Raw genomic sequence first — 12,719 nt, 5'->3', positions numbered from 1 at the left:
CTTAACAGAATTCACTTTCCTAAAACATACCTTTAGTATCGCACCTCTTAGAATGAAAGGCAACTATTTCTTCACGTAATAATAATAGCTGACATTTTTTTGAGTACATATAACATGATAGGCATTCTGTTGCATACTTTACATGTGTTATTTCTACTCCTCCTATTAACCATGAAATCGTAGAGATGTGGGAAGTGAGGGTTAGAGGAAATAAGTGGTTGCCTGTGATGACACAGCTTGTGTGTGTGGAGCTCAGATATAAATCCATTTCCTTTCAGTCCATGCCATACCATCTGTCTCATGCTTCCATTCCATCCACCATCCCCACTAGATGAAGAGTTCCTTCATGCCAGGCACATGGTCAGTTTCTTTTGGCATTCCTAATGTCAAGCATGGTACCCTATATCAAACTATTGTGTCAAAATGCATGATGAATGAAATTCATGATTCACTACAAAACTTTTTTGTTTTCTCAAACACTGAGAAAAGAGGTCCTCAGGAGTCAACATGACTGCTCTTGCTCCAGCCCTTATAGCCTCCCCTCCCATTTACTTCCCTGATTTCCCTGTCCCTGTACTTTGGTCTAACAGAGCCGTTTAATGGCCACTTCCTCAAAATCAATGGCTGTAGCCATTGTCTGTGAATCGTCCAGTGAAAACACATTGAAATTTGGGATCAGGAAGCAAAAACTACAGTGCTCTATCCATTAAACCACATAACAACTACACCCTGTGATTTTTGGCAAGGAGATTGATTCAAGGGCAACTGTTCAGAGAAAACAAGCTATTTCCTGTTTTTTGGAAATAGCTCATAAACATGACAGATGTAGTCTTTGAACTGAAGCTTGTCAGGCCTCCAGTGACTGATGTTCATAGAAATTATTAATTGCAAGGCAGGGATACTTAACAAGTGTTGAGTCTCAAAGAAAATTAATGATGGTTTCTTCAGCGGTGCAAAGAAGGAGCAGGGTGGGAGGGGGAGAGGAAGCAGGCTCCAACAAGGAGCAGGGATCCATGGGGAGACAATTAGGAAGATAACATTGCCTGGCAGACTTGCTTCTTTTCCTAGTGATACATGTACTTCCTTTACCCCTTTGTCCATAGATTTCCCAACTTCTTTGACAAGAAAATGTAACATTTTCTTTTCCCTAGTGTTCCTTTGAACTAAAGGCTATACACAAAAACTTCTCCTTGGGGAGAAAATCTTTGGAGAAATCAGTAGAATGTGGTAGTCAAAGCATGAGCTTGAAAGTCAGGTAGCTCTGGGTTTAAATCCCAACTGGGTCACTCAACAGTTACGTGACCCTGGACACTTTATTTAACTTCTCTGAATCTTGGGTTTTTCACTGTAATAATGTGGATAACTAATTCTACTTCAGAAAATTATTGCAAGGATTCAATGAAAATACTTACGAAACACACTTAGCACAGTGCTACCACACAATATTTGCTAACCATTATAATTTTAATCATTATATATGTATGTATATGTTTAACAAAACAGGGGTACCTAGTTGGCTCAGCCAGTTAAGCATCTGCCTTCAGCTCAGGTCATGATCTCAGGGTTCTGGGATCAAGCCCTGCCTAGGGCTTAGCGGGGAGTCTGCTTCTCCCTCTCCCTCTGCTCTCCCTCCCTCCCCTTGCTTGTGCTCTCTCTCTCTCTCTGGTGTTCTCTCTCTCTCTTTCACAAGTAAATAATTAAAATCTTAAAAATATATATATTTGTAATTAACCAAAATTACATTTGTAGTATATTGTCAATGCCCTACGATAATATATCTATTTAAAATGCTCAACAGGGGTGCCTGGGAGGCTCAGTCAGTTAAGCATCCAACTCTTGATCCCACCTCAGGTCTTGATCTTAAAAGTTCAACAGAATGTCTATTTGGACATTCTCCAAAATGGAGAAAGTCCATTCATCATCCATCCATTCCCAAACTCATTTTGCTACTCGAAGGAATCATAAAAGCTGTACTGATGTTTCAGGTCATGGTGCATTTTTCATCTTAGGGTATCTTCCACTTTGGTTATAACCAATGGGAAACTCCACCTCATTATTCCCAGGTTGAAGCTGCTTGACCAAGTTAAAGCTGAGTATGATTTGCTCAATGAACAATTAACCCACATCTGAAGAGAAAAGGCTACTGTGTAGAATTTCTAGAGATCGTGTCATACTTTGGAATCCCACCCTCCTCAAAGTGGAAACACTGCAGGTCACTCAGTAGCCATTGGGTAAGCACCTGACTGCACTTGACAACTCTCCGACTATCCTACTAGAAGAGTTGGCATTGGCTACTCGGTAATAAAGGTAAGGAGGAAAGGTATTTTAAAAAACAAGAATAAAATCAGCTCAAATTTGGCATTTGTGCCTTACAGAAATTACTGCATAATTTATAAGTTTGCTTATGTTAAAATTCAAAACTTCTGATCATCAAAAGACATCAATCCTTAAAGCGGAAAGAGCAATCCTCAGATGAGGAGAAGATATTTGTAAAACTCATAACTAATAAAGGATCATCATCTGGAACTAAGCTCACAATTTATGTCAGATTAAAACTTGAATCCACAGCATTCACTTTTCAGGCCTCTGTATAAATGCCGCCTATGATGCTCTAAACAATGACGTCATGAGCACGGGATCTGGACTGCTCGCCTGTCACAATACAGTTGCTCAGTAATGTGAACAGATCAGACACTAGGATCAAGTTCAGACAGTTTGTTTGGAGACCACCCAGAAAATGTGTTGTCCGTGCCAAGAAATCTGACATCTCCAACCCCAGCCAAATTAGGCAAACTGGCGGGTACAAAAGAAAAGTATAACAAGCTGTGGGGTAATTTCTGATGACTGAAGGGCTTATAAAGGAAGCTTAAAAGTAAGACTAAAAAGGCAACTGAAGTAACAACCAGGTTCCTTGGTATCATGGAACTTTAGGCCAGAGGAGGGCCCAGTGCAATGGGTTGAATGGTGTCCCCTAAGATATATCCAAATTCTACTCCCCGGAACCTGCAAATGTGACCTTATGTGAGAGAAGGGTCTTTGCACATGTTATTAAAGATGTCAAGATGAGATCATCCTGAGTTATCCAGGTGGGCCCTAAATCCAATTCTAAGTGCCAGAGAAGTGCCCTAAGTGCCCTGAGAAGGCACAGAAGGGGAGAAGGCATGTATGTGTTAATGGAGTGATCCCATTATCCCATAATCCAGCAGAGAGACTGGAACCATATGAGCCACCAGAAACTCAAAGAGGCAAGGAAGTATCCTCCCATAAAGCCTTTGGAGGAAGGCTTTGAAATGGCAAAAAAAAGAAAAAAAAAAAGAAAATATTTCAGCTAGCTTGAGTTTGAATTCTAGCCTGTAGAAATGTGAGAGATAAATAAATTTCTGTTTTTTGAAGTCACTAAGTTTGTAATAATCTGTGACATTCCTAGGAAACTAATATACTCATATTTTATCAAAAAGCCAACTATACTCTCATTGCCTAGGATTTTTTTTTTTTGAGTAGGCCATTTCAAATATTTTCTTTTTTTTTTTTGCCATTTCAAATATTTAAAGTATTATATACTTGTATATGATATTATATACTTGGCCTCTTCTGTTCTCTGTTAATCTTTGGAGCTGCTGAGCTATCTGAGTCTTACATGGGAACATTCTCTTTCAGTCTCCCAAATAGGGAAACAAATTCAAGAAATCAAAAACTAATGATGTACTGTATGGTGACTAACATAACATAATAAAAAAAGAAATCAATAGAATCTCACCCCAACAGCTGGATACCCCAACATTAATCTACTTAGGGCCCACAACTGAAAAACTTACAACCTAATTTTAATTTTGCTAGCTTAATGTTAAATGGATACACATGCAAAGCTATGAATCAGGAATAAGAAGATACAACTGTACAAGTAGAGATTAAACAGGTTATCAGTGGAACATGTGAAAAACAATGAAGCTAAATCAATAAGAATTGAAAGCGATGTGCTTGTCAACAGAAACAATCCTGAGCTAATTTCATGAACAGAGCAAAGAAGGCAGCAGGCTTGGGGCTACTCTGCCTGATGTCATTCCTGGAACCCACTGCATGCTGAGAGTGACATCTGCCAACTTGAACCTATCCAAGGGAGGGCAACTATGACACCAGAGTGTGGGTGTGATGGCAAATGAGCGGCAAATGAAAGCTTACTGGTTCTTAACTTAAAGAAAAACCTTTAGAATGAATGTGATGAACTCTTCATGCCTTCAAATGATCATCCTAGGAATTAAATTGGGCTCTGGGTACCAGTGGGCAGAAACAGGTAGAAGAGGGTGAGCCTGCAAAACAGATTAACAGAAAGTGGCCAAGGAGGGGGGAGAAATCTTTGAATACTCCCACATTTACACTCTGTATCCTGTCACATATCCAGATGACCTTAATTTTGGTGAGCGTGGAAAATAACCCAATTCACCTGGCTTCTGCCTTCACTCAGTGGTTTCTAAATGGTCACCTACGACTGCCGACCACCTGTGAGGAAAGTTCCTTATGGCCATCGGAGTGAGAGAAAAAAAAGTCAGGGCAGTAAGTTTCCCAACTGAAAACACTACCCTTCCTTTTGAAATAGCATCCTTCCTACTTTTTTTCCCCTAAGTGTTAAAATGCTCTTGCTGTTTTAAATCATGATGATAGTTAGAAACTGACTTTTTAAAATGTCTGATCTGGTGAAATTAAAATTGACAACCCCATTTGGGTTTTGTTTTGTTCTGTTTTGTTAATTTCTTCTTCTGGGAAATCCAAAAAATCTGGGAGCCAGGACTCCAGATTACAATAGAAGGAAAAATAAAATTAATGTTTTTACATTCAAAGACAGAAACCTCAAAATTATTATTGAAGAGCTCTTTTTCCTAAGAAATTAGCAATAAAAACCACAGTGTTTAGATGTGTTACTTCTAATTTGAAAAGGTTTTAAAATCCACAGGATGTGTGCATTTTTAACAGAGAATCAAATAAATTAGAATAAGATTTGGACTAATTCAGTTACAAGCTTTTATGTTTCGTGTGTTAGTTGAGGTTCTTCTAGTTTAGCAGATGAGGGCATGAACTCCCCTTTGTGCTTACCTCCAGCCAGGCACAGAGCTCTTTTCATGCTTTATCTGCTCACAGCTACTCTCTCAAGGAGACTCTCACATTCGTTCCATTTTCCTGGGGTGGAATCTGAAAGTTCAGAGAAGTGAAGCCATAATGAAAGAATTAAATTCTGTGCCTGTAACAACCACAGCACAAGCAGATTCCCAGAAAAACTGCATTTCTTTCTCACTGGCTGGCCCACATTCCTGTGATACTACCATTGACCACAAGGGGGAAGTAGAGACTCAGATTTGAATGGGTGTTCATTTTCGGTGACCACAATTTCACCTATCCCCATATTAATTAAAACAGTTCAAGGTGCTGTGAATTGTGCAAGACTGTTGAATCTCAGATCTGTACCTCTGAAACAAATAATGCAATATATGTTAAGAAAAAAAAAAGAAGATAGCAGGAGGGGAAGAATGAAGGGGGGAAATCGGAGGGGGAGACGAACCATGAGAGACGATGGACTCTGAAAAACAAACTGAGGGTTCTAGAGGGGAGGAGGGTGGGAGGATGGGTTAGCCTGGTGATGGGTATTAAAGAGGGCACGTTCTGCATGGAGCACTGGGTGTTATGCACAAACAATGAATCATGGAACACTACATCAAAAACTAATGATGTAATGTATGGTGATTAACATAACAATAAAAAAATTTTTTTTAAAGTTCAAGGTGTAATAATATACATTAAATTTTTTTCTGTGCTTTTTTTCATCCATAATATTATTATTGGCTGGAGTGAAGAGCCAAGTTGGAAAAAGCAAACAGAACACCAAAATGCACTAGAATCTGTGTTCTCTTAAAACACAGAAAAATGGAGGTAATTATAATTTTTCCCATTTACCTCACACAGGACAGTTGGAAGTTCAAATGAAATTATCATATTTGGGCCTTCCTTGAACTAACCACTTCCCCCAAAACGTCCTCTAAGAATTACAACACTGCTTGCAAATATGAGACAATGACGAGGCACCAGGGCTAGCTATACATTTGTGTCTCATTAATAAATAAAACAGTTGTAGGTAACTTCCTAGAGTTTCTTTCTAGAAGAGGTGTAGTGGTGACAGTGTTGCAGAATTGCTACAACGGATCTGAGAATCCATAGATGGCCCACAGACAGAAGAAATGGTGGCCTTGGTGGGCGGGGGGGGGGGGGGGGTGCCTGATGTCGACTTGTGCACAGGTAAGCTTCGGATTCTTTCTAGCAAGGTTATGTCTCTAGAAAGACCTCTTTCACCAGCTGCTTTTTTTGAAGGCTGCAAAGGAAAATGCTTCATCTCCAAGGAAGTAAATGTATTGCACTCCACAGCTGTCTTCATGGCGGGGACCAGAGGCCAGGAGGGAATCACAGCGTTGGAGAGGGGAGGATGTCATCACGGCGGACTGGCACGGCGGAAGAGGGCGGGGTAGCTCCCACGTGGCGTCCAGCGCATGCGTAGAGGAGACGCTCTGGGGGGCCGACTCTGAGGAAAGGGAGATGATACAGGAAGCAGGAAATTCCCTCCAGCCCTCCACAGGACCCCCACCGGCGGCACCACTACGTGGGAACCCTGTAACTCCTGCGGCCTTTTTGAGGACGTCCTGCTGGTCTTAAAACTGTGGCCAGCGTGGATACGCACCCCCTAATGTTTGCTCTGCCTCCTTCTCAGCCTTACTCCTCCTTTCCCTCCAGGGTTGCTGTCCTGGGATTGCTTCTCTTAATAAGGTGTTAGTCCTCAAGCTTTCTGCTTCTCCTAGGGCACCCAGGATAAGACAGAGTATTTGTTATTTTAGAACTTGAGGTCTTCAAAAAGGCGTTAACCCTGATCCTTGTATTCATGACCAGTGACCAAAGCCCTTGAGCTTAAAGAAAAGGCAGAAATTAACCTCAGGGGTTAATATGTACCGGCTAAGGGCTTGCTGCCACTCAGATACCGACCACCAGATGGCGCGGTAACCACGTCCTTTCAGGGCTGGGACTGGTTGCCTGGAGTTCAGACGTTTGGCCTCCTTCTAATCAATTATTTTTACGATTGAATCTTGTGGTAAGAACTGGAGCTGCAGAGAGTTCCCCAAATAGCAGAAACAGTGGTTATGTAAGCAAATAATATAGTGTGGAAACGTCCATTGACAAATGTATTTACTGCCCTTGAAGGCGGGTTTCAAATCACTCTTATTTTCTTATACTGGGTAACATATATTACTGTCTGTTTTAAATCATTTTTTTTTGAGGTGAAATACAGATGACATAAAATGAACCATTTTAAAGTGAATAATTTAGTGGCATTTAGTACATTGACAATGTTTTGTAACCACCATCTCTACCTAGTTCCAAAACATTTCCATCATTCTAAAGGAAAATCCATTTTAAGCAGTTTCTCCCATTTCTCCTCTCCTCAGCCCCTGGCAACCAACCAATGTACATTTTGTCCTGATGGATTGATCTCTCCTGGATATTTCGTATAAACTGAATCATACAATATGTGGTCTTTTGTGCCTGGTATCTTTCACTTAGCAGAATGTTTTTAAGGTTCATCCACATTGTGGCATTCATTCCTTTTTATGGTTGAATAATATTCTACTGTATGGATATACCACAATTAGTTTATCCACTGAGGACATTTGGGTTGTTTCCACCTTTGGGCTATTGTGACCAGTGGTGCTATAAACATCTGTGTGCAGGAACTTGTTTGAGTACCTGTTTGCAATCCTAAAATGGAATTGGTGGGTCATATGGTAATTCTATGTTGTTGGGTTTTTTTGGTTTGTTTTTTTAAGAAACTGCAAAACTTTTCCACAGAAGCTGAATGATTTCACAGTTCCACAAGCAGTGTAGGAGAGTTGCAATTTCTTCACATTCTCACCAACACTTGTTATTGTCATTATCATTATTATTATTATTATTACCATCCTGGTGGGTGTGAAGAGGTACCTCATTGTGGTTTTGGTTTGGATTTCCCTAATAACTAATGATGTTCAGCATCTGTTCATATGCTTGTTGGTCAATTTGTATATCTTCTTTGTAGAAATATCTTTTCAAGTCTTTTGCCCATTCTTAAAAATATCTTCTTTAGGTTATCTTTTCACTTTCTTAATTATATCATTTGATGTACAAAAGTTTTTAATTTTGATGAAGCCAAATAGATCTATTTTTTCTTTTGTTGCCCTTGCTTTAGATGTTACATCCACTGTCAAATCCAATGTCATAAAGATTTACTCATGTTTTCTTCTAAAAGTTTAATGGTTTTTGCTCTTATACTTAATTCATTCATGCATTTTGAGTTAATTTTTGTATATGGTGTGGAGTAGGGGTCCAACTTCATTCTTTTGCATGTGGATATCCGGTTGTCCCAATATCACTCTTCCCCATTGAATGGTCTTGGCATCCTTGTCAAAATCAATTGGCCATAGATGTATAGGTTTATTTCTGGATTTTCAATTCTAATCCAGGGGTCTGTAAGTATGTCCTCATGCCAGTACTACACTGTTTTGATTGCTGTAGCTTTGTGGTAAGTTTTGATATTGGAAAATGTAAATCCTCCCACTTTGTTCTTCTTTTGAAGATTGTTTGGCCAGTCCAGGTCCCTTGCAAATTCATGTGAATTTAAGGATTGGCTTTTCCATTACTGCACAAAAGTCCACTGGAATTTTTATAGAGATTGCATTGAATGTGTAAATTACTTTATGTTGTACTGACATCTTAACAATATTGTCTTCTAATTCATGAACGCGGGATGTCTTTCCATTTGTTTAGTTGTTTTTTAATTACCTTATGCAGTGTTTTTATAGTTTTCAGCTTACCAGTCTTTCTCCTTCTTGGTTGACTTTATTCCTGGGTGCTTTATACTTTTGGATGAGACTGTAAGTAGAAAATGGAAAAATAGTTTTCTTAATTCTCTTTTCAGATTATTCATTGCTGGTGTATAGAAACACAACTGACTTTTACGTTCATCTTGTACTTTGCAACTTTGCTGAATTTGCTTATTAGCTCTTGTAGCTTTTTGTGGATTCTTGTAGATTCTTTCATGGATATATAGAATCATGTCATCTGCAAGTGGAGATAGTTTTAAGTCTTCCATGCTAATTTAATGCCTCTTATTTGTTTTTCTTATCTAATTTCTCTGGCTGAAACTTTCAGTACAATGGTGAATAGCAGAGGTAAAAGTGTCATCTTTGTCTAGTTTCTGATCTCAGGGGGAAAGCTCAGTCTTTCACCACTGTGTTTGATGTTAGCCGTGGGTTCTTCACAAATACCCTTTATGATGTTGAGGGAGTTCCCTTTTTTTTCTAGTTTTCAGAATGTTTTTATCATGAGAGGCTGTTGGATTTTGTCAATGGCTTTTTCTGTGTCAGCTGAGATGATCATGTGGATTTTTTCCTTCATTGTTATAATGTAGCATATTACATGGATTGATTTGCTTCGTTAAAACCACCTTTGTATTCCTGAGCATCTATTTTTAAAACTTTTTTTTTAAATGAAGACATATATAAAGTGTTGTAGGAATATAAATGAAATAGAATTGATTCTGCGGGTCAGGGAAGAAGTCATAGAAAGGGTGAAAGGGAGGGAAAGACAAGCCAGCCTGTAAAAGACAGATTGGAAATGACCTTGAATGATAAGGATGAAAGCCAAACTTTCAAGCAGAGTCTTTTTCTAATCCCAGATAGATGAGAAGCCATATCCAATTTCCAAAGATCCAGCTTCACTTTCCTTATCTGTAAAATGAATAGATTATTTTGGTTTTGACTATCATTATTATAATTGTAATTTGTTCTCATGCTCATATCATAAACCTTTCCAATGAAGTTATGCAGTTTGCAGACTATAATTTGTAATTAGCAACCCATAGACAGGTAATCACAGTAAGCATTTAGATTCATCTTTCTTTTTCATTATTATTAGCATACTAGGATGAACACAAAGTAGATTATTTATGAGACACCTTTTGGATCTAAAGTGTTATGGCTTTCTGAGTCTATGAAATCTATACCACTGGTTCCTCCCTAATTCTACAAAGTCCTAACCCCTAATCCCAGGTCGTCAGAAAAACTATCAGGCAGTTTCATTAAGTCTACCTTAATTCTCCTATGTCTGAATTCAGATATACTATCTCTTGCCCTGTCCTTGTGAAGATGGAAAATAGCGAAATACCTGTTCCTAGTGGAAGGTTGTCTCTCAACTCGCTTAAACAAGTATCCGTTACACACATCTCAAACTGATAGGCTATTCTAGTCAGAGTAGGGAAACCATGGGAGAACACTTGTGGTGAGAACGGCCCACAGTCACTGCTTTTTCTGGCCCTCCTCGCCTCATTTTTCCCCTCCAGCTTTTTTCTCTTGGCCACTTCCTGCCTCCATTGCAGGGCTCTCCAGGGGTATGTAATCCTGTGAACTAAAAATCCCAGGTGAGAATAGAGCTATCTTTTTAGCTCAGCACATACACATTCAGCCTTTGTCCAGTCATCTTCCTTAGGGGCTAAAGAGAAAAGCAAGACCAAAAAGAAAAGATCTCTTTATAGATGACAAGTGCCTTTCTCTGGGTTATTTCAGCTGGTAGTGCCAGCCAAGCAGACAGACCCTGGCTCCTTTCTTCACTTCCATACCATTTTAAGCACTCAGAACCAGATATAATTCTGTGGCTCATCTACTGTCCCAAGTTAACATCCCAGGCTAAAGTATCCTTGCTGGGGAGCACCATTCTCCCACCAGCTTCCTTTCCACCTGGGAGAAGTCTTTGGGGAGGCACTAGATTAGGATTGGTTAAGGGTTCAGACTGAGCTGGAGAGAACCAGGTTTAAATCCTGGCTCCACCAGCTAGAGAGAACCAGGTGTGTGTGTACGTGTGTGTGTGTGTGTTTTAAATTTTTTATTTAAATTTAATTTAACATATAGTGTATTATTAGTTTCAGAAGTAGAATTTGGTGATTCATCAGTTTCATATAACACCTGGTGCTCATTACTTCAAGTGCCCTCCTTAATGCCCATCACCCAATTACCTCATTTCCCCACCCACCTCCCCTCCAGCAACCCTCAGTTTGTTTCCTATAGTTGAGTCTCATGGTTTGCCTCCCTCTGTTTTCATCTTATTTTATTTTTCCTTCCCTTCCCCTATGTTCACCTGCTTTGTTTCTTAAATTCCACATATGAGTGAAATCATATGATATTTGTCTTTTCGAGAACCAGGTTTGAACTCTGACTCTACCAACTAGGGTCCTGTGTGGCCCTCGGAAAGTCACGAAAGCTTTATGAGCCTGGGTTTCTATCTGTAAATTAAAAGAATAACAGACTTACTAATGGTCTAATGAGAGATTTCAAAGAATATTATCTGTAAAGTGTATAGCATGAGACTTAGCATGGTTACAGTATTAATTTGTCTCTTCCGATTTTAAAGCTTTTGTCCTTTACTGTACTCATTCAAGTTTCTTTTCAGTCTGAGAGATCCTGAGAACCACCAGATTCTGTGCAGAACTGATGCACTCTCTGTGCAGTAGGAATTAACATAGTTTGTAAAGCCGTAGTGACTAATTATACCAGCATCCTGGTTGTCTGTGATGACTATGTATCTCAGGTGGTTCCAGAGAATGGACTTGGCCAAATCACCATCATTTCACAACAGAAAGATAATTTAAGCCAAAGAGGAGCAATGGCTATTTTCTGTTAAGAATAATTTATTAAGGGGCGCCTGGGTGGCTCAGATGGTTAAGCGTCTGCCTTCAGCTCAGGTCATGATCCCAGGGTCCTGGGATCGAGCCCCACATCGGGCTCCTGGCTCAGCCGGGAGTCTGCTTCTCCCTCTCCCTCTGCCTCTCCCACTGCTCATGCTCTCTCTCTCTGTGTATCTCTGTGTCTCAAATGAATAAATAAAATCTTTAAAGAAAAAAAAAGAACAATTTATTAAATATTTACTGAGTACTTGCTTTGTACCAGACATATGGAGGTGATGCTTTCATAAAGATAAAAAATGAAAACCCATGATTCCCATTCTGAAGACATTCACACTCCAGCGACAGAAAAAAAAGGCATACTCATGCAAGACCCAGGCAAGGACACTGTTTCCAAGCTTTGCATCTCTGAGTCAAATAGTCCTTGTCTCTCTTTGAGCTTTTAGTTATTAGTGTCCCCCCTTCAAATCTGAACCCCCTACAACAAGACAAAATTTGATAAGAATCCCCTTAAGCCAAAGGACAGTGGAGTTCCTAAATGAATGGCATCATTTCTAAAATCTGTACTCTTTTAAACTTGCCCTTTTAAACTTTAGTGATAAATGATGACTCATGATGAGTCTGCTGTTCACTGTCTGGCCCAAGTTAGAAACCCTGTAGTCAATGTGAATTTCTTCCTGCCTTTCATCACCCACGTCCAGTGTATAACACAGTCAGTCTGATGCTAGCAGTAACATGTCTCTTGAATGCATCCCTTGTATCCCCACCACCACTCTCAACCTGGGCTCTCCGTCTCTCTTGCCTGGCCTGCCCAGGTCTTCCCGCCTTCAATCCATCCTGCCCACCACCAGCCAGGGAGCCCCCTAAAAACCTAGGCTCAGATGAATCACATCTCAAGATATGCAAAAGGCTTAAAGGTGGCGATTCTAAAGCACCAACAGTACATTTTGAGAAATCATGGAAAAAGGTAAAAAGTGTT

This window comes from Halichoerus grypus, chromosome 5, assembly GCF_964656455.1.
Source record: "Halichoerus grypus chromosome 5, mHalGry1.hap1.1, whole genome shotgun sequence".
NCBI classification, from domain to species: Eukaryota; Metazoa; Chordata; class Mammalia; order Carnivora; family Phocidae; genus Halichoerus; species Halichoerus grypus.
Note: the sequence above shows the minus strand (reverse complement) of the source record.